Source organism: Cannabis sativa, chromosome X (genome assembly GCF_029168945.1).
Source record: "Cannabis sativa cultivar Pink pepper isolate KNU-18-1 chromosome X, ASM2916894v1, whole genome shotgun sequence".
In the NCBI taxonomy this organism is placed as follows: Eukaryota; Viridiplantae; Streptophyta; class Magnoliopsida; order Rosales; family Cannabaceae; genus Cannabis; species Cannabis sativa.
In genome coordinates this window covers 68,145,267-68,152,454 of record NC_083610.1, presented here as the reverse complement: position 1 = coordinate 68,152,454, position 7,188 = coordinate 68,145,267, and positions in this window count along the sequence as shown.

Here is a 7,188-nt window from a genome sequence, read left to right as displayed (position 1 = left end):
GAGCTTGACCAAACGAACATAAATGGTGGAGTACTCATTTCACATAAGCTAAAATATCATTTATACGGGGTCAAGTGTTTTAAGGATAAAATACATAGTAGGGTGTAACGGTAATCTAATCCCTTTACAGTGTAGATCATTCATATAGAGGATCATTGATCAAATTAGGATTATAACAATGGATAACTAATGATGTGTCTATATGGTGGAACATATAGAGAATTCTATATACTGAGAGTGCAATTCTAAGTTCTATGCGTGGATTCAACGAAGAATTAATAAGTTAGTGAATTTTAGTAATAAATTCTTGATCTACTTATTGGAAGCTCGGTTATATAGACCCATGGTCCCCGCACTAGTTGAGATAATATTGCTTGTAAGACTCATGTAATTGGTTTTGATTAATCAATTATAATTCTCAAGTTAGACTATGTCTATTTGTGAATTTTTCACTAAGTAAGGGCGAAATTGTAAAGAAAGAGTTGTTAGGGGCATATTTGTTAATTATGATACTTTGTATGGTTCAATTAATAAATATGATAAATGACAATATTATTTAATAATTATTTATAGTTATTAAATAGTTAGAATTGGCATTTAAATGGTTGAATTAGAAAATTGGCGTTTTTGAGAAAATCAGATGCAAAAGTGATAAAACTGTAAAATTGCAAAAAGTGAGGCCCAAATCCAATAAGCCATGACCGACCACTTTATAGGATTTATCCTCTAATATTTTCATTATTTTAATGCCAAATAATTCAAACCTAACCCTAGTGGAATGCTATAAATAGGTAGTGAAGGCTTCAGAAAAATAACACTTCTCATTCAGAAAAAACCTGAGCCTCTCTCTCTACCTTTGGCCGCCACTCTCTCTCTCTCTTCTTCCTTCATATTTCGAAACCCTTAGTGATTAGAGTAGTGCCCACACACAGCAAGCAATACCTCAATAATAGTGAGGAAGATCGTGAAGAAAGATTTTCAGCAAAAGGAGTTTCAGCATCAAAGATTCAGAGAAAGAGATCCAGGTTCAGATCTTGATAATACTCTGCGACAGAAAGGATACAAGGGTTAGAGATCTGAACGGAAGGAGTCATTTAATTCCGCTACACCCAATGTAAGGTTTCCTAAACTTTATATGTGTTTATTTCATCATTTTAGAAAGTTCATATTTAGGGTGTTAATCAACATACTTGTGAGTAGATCTAAGATCCTGGTAAAATAATTTCCAACACCTGGTTCCAATTTCTTGAACCATTCTTCCGCGGACCCGCTTAGAGTAAGCGGAAAGCACAAACACTTAGCGTCATTGCTGACCCTCATGACTGTCATGACTCGGTTGAACTGTGACAGGTGATCACTTGGATCAGAGTTCCCGGTATAAGCTGCCATTTCGGGCATCTTAAAGTTTTTGGGAGCTCTGCTTCCAGGATGTGTTTGGCACATGGCTCCCGGTCCTCACCATCAGAGTCGGAGTCGTCGCCTTTCTTTCTCTGGGAGACTTGGGCGATGTCTTTTCAGAGTATGGCAAGTTCTGCCATGATTCCTTCGTTTAACGTTCCCGTGGAGACTGCGGGTCCGTATTTCTTTTGGTTAAGGTGATCCCGGAGGTCACCTTGGTTCCCGTTAATCTAATTTCTCAGATCAATGGGAGGGCATTTCTGCCCCCTTCTTCCCCTTCCTCCGGGTTCTTGGTGCACGGAAACGCTTTTTCGGTCCTCTCGATCCTGAGGGTCAAGACTCCCTTTTTGGAGTTTGCCCCTCTGCGGACCTTTCCCTCACGGGAAATCCAAGCGGACCTTTCGCGGATCCTGCACCTTTTTCTTTTTCCTAGGAGTGGAAGTAGGGTTCTTCCTTTGGTTCCCTTCAGCGGGATACCTTATAGGGCTTGGTTTCCTAGATTTCTGCTTTTGGGTACTTGGCGAGGATTCCTCTGGTTCCTTTCCAAGTCCAGCAGGGATGGCTTTAGGATGAACGTGGATTCCTGCTGCCTCCATGGCTTTTTGCATGGCCAGCATCACCTCTTGCATCTTTTGGTTTTGCTCTTTTTGGGCTGCGATCTCAGCTTCATGATCGACTGCCTTTTGCCTCAAGAGTACAATTCTGAGTAGCTACCTTCGTCATAGGCGTACTCATCGAAATTTCCTTCGTAGTCGTCATCAGGGGGTCCTTCTTCTTCTTCAGAACCCACAGTTGCTCTTGAGGCCACGTCCTCATCATTTGGATCTTGAGCATCTTGAAGAGGGCGAGATTGACGTGTGCTTCGAGTCTCCACCATTGTTGTCTTGTTGTAATGCAGTGTCTACTTACAGATACTTTCTTCAGCTCTCAATGAAAGCACCAAAATGTTGACCGAGGTTTTCGGCAACCAATATAATAATAATAATTTAGAGAGCTATAAGAAATTAAGAGAGGGATTTTTACGTGGTTGGGGCGTTAATGAGCCTTAGTCCACGAGTCTGTGTATTTATGATAGTATTTAATACAGAGAATATTCTTGGTGAGTTTTTACTCTTCTAGTTCTTATGAAACCCATAATTCTTGACCCCTCTTTAATGAGTTTGGGGGGTATTTATAGTGTTTTTGTGGAGTGATCCCTAGAATTAAGGTACATGTATTTCTGTAACTATCAGTAAAGCCCTACATTCCCAATGAATTTATCATAGGTAATGCATGGTCTAATCCCTAAGTTCTGTAGGGATTTTATGGGGGCAGTCCTTAATCCTTTTTTACTAATGTGATTCCTCACAGAGTAGACGTCACTAGACTTTATCGATCATAGCCTAGTAGGTACAGATTGGGGGTTGTGCCGTCAGGCTTCATTACGTATGGCAGTTTCAATACGCCTCCTCCCATGCGACATTAAATGCGAGATGACTGTTCAGATAGAATCTGATACCACCCGGAGATGCTTTGTTGCAATCTTGCTCTCCGGGAGCATACGAGACTTACATGCCTTCTCCGGGAGGCATGTCTAAGGTAATCCTGCGCTTTAAGGAGACTTAGCTATTTTATTTAAATGCTAACCCCTTCCCATCCACGTGTCACCGTCCAGTTGGTCTATGTATTTTGGGCAAAATCAGGGGACACAAAACCTAAACCGTAAATTTAAAAAAAAAAATTAAAAAATAGTATATGCAGTAATTTCCTATTGATTATTATACTTAAAAATATATAATAATATGATTATATTAATTTAAATAAAAATTAGTGAAAAATATTGATAAAAAATTAAGTTAGAAAAAGAAATGATAAATAATGAAGATTTCTTGAATCTTGAAGTTAAGTTATAATTTAATAATAACAGTTGTTATAGTAAATGTTGCTTATCAATTATTAAACATTTAATCGTTTCAAAAAAAAAAAAAAATATTAAACATTTAAAAATAGATTAAAATAATATTTTATACTTATGTTTGCAAAGAAAAATCACTAATTTTAAAATAATATTAATACAAATTATTTTCTAAATATATATGTATGGATGCATTTTTAATGGGTATTACCCATCAATAAGTAGAATTAGAAAAATTTAAGTTTTTATGTTTAATTTTTCTATCTAATTAAAAAAATTTCTTATTTTTACAATACATGGGCTGAGATTATTCCCACGGCTGAAAAAAAAAATTAAAAAAAAAAGTTTTTCGACAAACAAAAAAGATAGTTAAATTTCTATTTTATTATTCATCATTAAATTAAAATTTAATGGTTTAATAATTTTAAAATTAATAGTTATAATTAAATTTATTTAATAAGTATTAATATGAGTATTACCCATTATTTCATATATGTATTACATGATTGCTTTTCAATTATACCACAGTAAAATTTAGGGAAATTTACATTTACAAAGGTAAATTGTATTTTATTATTAATAATAAGGTCGCAATATTTTTTGTACCGTTATTAATGTTATTGTGTCGTTTTTTAATTGATAAATTGACAACTACTTTTTTTTTGGGAAATTTTTATATCTATACATAATAATTAAATCAATTACAATAATACCGTACAAATTTAAAATTATACAATTACGGCAACACGTTAACTATTATATACCTGAATAAAGTTAATTATATCCCTGATTTAGTGTTTGTTTGTTTCCTTAAACAAGCTATCATGATATTTTCTCACTTCTTTAAACTTCAAAAATAAATTCTGACAACATTACTTATTATTTGAGCTCAATGACACCTTCATGATCTACCTTTGTAAAATATATATTTTGTCATTATTTCTAAAATCAAAATAAACCAATTAATTACCTATTATATCAATAAAATAGTATAATTACATTTATACAAGCAACTTTATTTTAATTAATTAATTGAAACTTAAATTTATATTTTAGCTAATTTTTGTATTATTTTCAAACTTAGAAACCAATAAATTACAATATAAGATAACAGAGATACTTATATAATTCAGACAGTTATCATATATAATTTATTTAGCAAAAAAGCTATGTAGGATAGGTAGTCAAAATTTTTTTATCAATTATAAAAACTTATTTTATGTTATATTATTTGAGATACATTTTTGATTATTTCTAAAATTTATTTTGAAAATCTTAATATGCCAAATTAGTTACATTTAGATCATATTATATATCTTATAATTATTTAAAGTATATTTTGGTAATTTTTTATAAACTAATGAACAAATTATCATGCTATCAAAAAATTACTAGTGTCTGTAGTAATTCAACATATCAAAAATACACTTTTCGTTATCTTTTTTCTTTTAAAAAAAAAAAATTAACTAATTAGTTACTTTTACATTTTTTATTTTTTATTTTTACTTCATATTGTGTGAGATACCTTTTAGTTATTTTAAAATTGTAAATATCTTAATATACAAATTACTTATTAAGTTACATATTAGTAACTTTCAAGTTTATTTAGAAACTCTGTTTCAAAAAAAAAAAAAAAAATTATTTAGAAACTAATAAATTGTAAACCATATTTAGCAAATAGTTCCATTTAATATAAGAAAATTTATAAATTATATGCTTTATATTAAATAATTATGTGCATAAAAATATATTAATTTATAAATTACTACGTAGTAACACATATTATCAAAATGCACATTTTGTTATCCATTTATTTATTATTATTATTTTAAAATAAACCAATTTCTTTATTTTTATATCATATTATCTAGAACACTTTTAATTACTTTCAAAAATTACTCGTAAACATCTTCATATATAAATTGTTTGTTAAGTTACATACTTGTAACTTTCAAGTTTATTTTAAAAACTAATTATAAAAGTAAAATGTAAATTAAATAGAAAAGTAAACCCGTGAATAACCAAGTATTTTTTAGCAACCTTTGAATTTGGTTTATATATCAAATTTTGTTTAATTTAAAAAATTAGTTACTTTTTGGCTAACTAAATGAAAAAATAAATAAACTACTCTTGAATGTAGTCATTTGAACATGTAAGAAATACATATATTTTTCATTTGTCATCATAATACAAAGCAACTAAATCAACTATTTAGTTTTTGGTGATACCTAAAATGAAACTTAGAAGCAACTAGGAAGATACTTTTCTACATACAACACAAAAATAATTCATTCTTTTTTTAATATGTATATTTTGATAAAAAAAAAAAAAATAGTTGCTTAATGATGACAATAAAAAATATTGTGATGTTGGGATTTTAGTGGGGGCCAATGATATTTTAACTACTAAATTAATCCTATACACCAATTGGTTACTTGTTTATAAAATTTTTACTTTTATAATTATTTGTATACATTGTTGCAATTTAACTAATGAGTACATAACTTTTTGAAAAAATAAAAAAAACGAATGAGTATATAATTAGTATGGTAAGTAATTAAGTAATTACTTTGATTCTAAAGAAGACAAAAAATATATGGTTCCACATCTCAAAATGATCATATTGAACATTAAATCGTAATTGTATAATTTTTGAAGCTAAACAAATAGTGGTGTGATTATAATTTTTTTTTAAGTTGCAGAAAAAAATACTTATTTTATTGTTTCTATGTATAATTACCTAATTTTTAATTTTACAAGTCTTCCTTAAAAAGAAAAAAAAAAGTTGTGAGCTTAGCTATAAAATGTAAACAGTACCAATAGTTTTAAAACAGTATAAAAGAACGTTAAATTTGTTATTGAGATAGATTAAGTTATAGTTAATAATAAAAGACAAAAAGCGTGTCTATATGTAAATATCTCTTCTTTTTTTTTTTATTTGAACGTTGGTTTTACAATTATATAGAGAAAGTTAAAATAAAAAAAATATATATTTTTTCTCTTATTTCCAACATTAAAATAAAATTTCAACCACATTGCTAGTTGTTTGGCCTCAAAAATAATATTATTGTGACGTACTTTTCAATGTGATCATTTCAAAATATGGGAAGCATATATTTTTTCATCTTTTCAAACTCAAAGTAACTATTTAGTTGTTTACTATATCAATTATATACTCATTAGTTACATTTCAACAATATATAATTATAAAAATATAAATTTTTTAAACAATTAACCTATTGGTATTGCGTTAGTTTACTAATTAAAATATCATCAGTCGCCACTAAAAATCTAACATTACAACGCTTTTTATTAGGATCGTAAACAATTATTATTATTTTTATTCTTGATAAAGAAGTGCATATTAATAAATGAATGAATTATTTTTGTGTTGTGTGTGGAAAGGTAAGTTACTTTACATTTTAGGTATCATAATTAACTAAATAATTACTTTTTACTATAGTAACGATGGAATTACGTATTAAATTAACCACAATAAACAATAGTTTCTTTTTCTATTTAATTAACCAAAAAGTAACCAAATTTTATAAATAAACAAAATTTAATATGCAAACTAAAGTCATGGGTTACTAAAATATACTTTGTTATTCATATTCAAAAGTTATTATATGATAACTAATTAGTTTTTACAATAAATTAAGGTTATCAAAATGTATCTTAAATAATATTGTAACATGTTAGTTTCTTCAATAAGATTAAAGGTAACATAAATGTTACACTAAAGTAACCTAAAAGTATATATCTTTCAAATAATATAATATAAACTAATAATAACATATAGTTTTAAAAGTAACTAATCTAAAAATCAAAAGTTATCTATATGAGATATTTTTATTTTAAAATAGATCATTTTATGAAAAGTAACCAATTGGTAT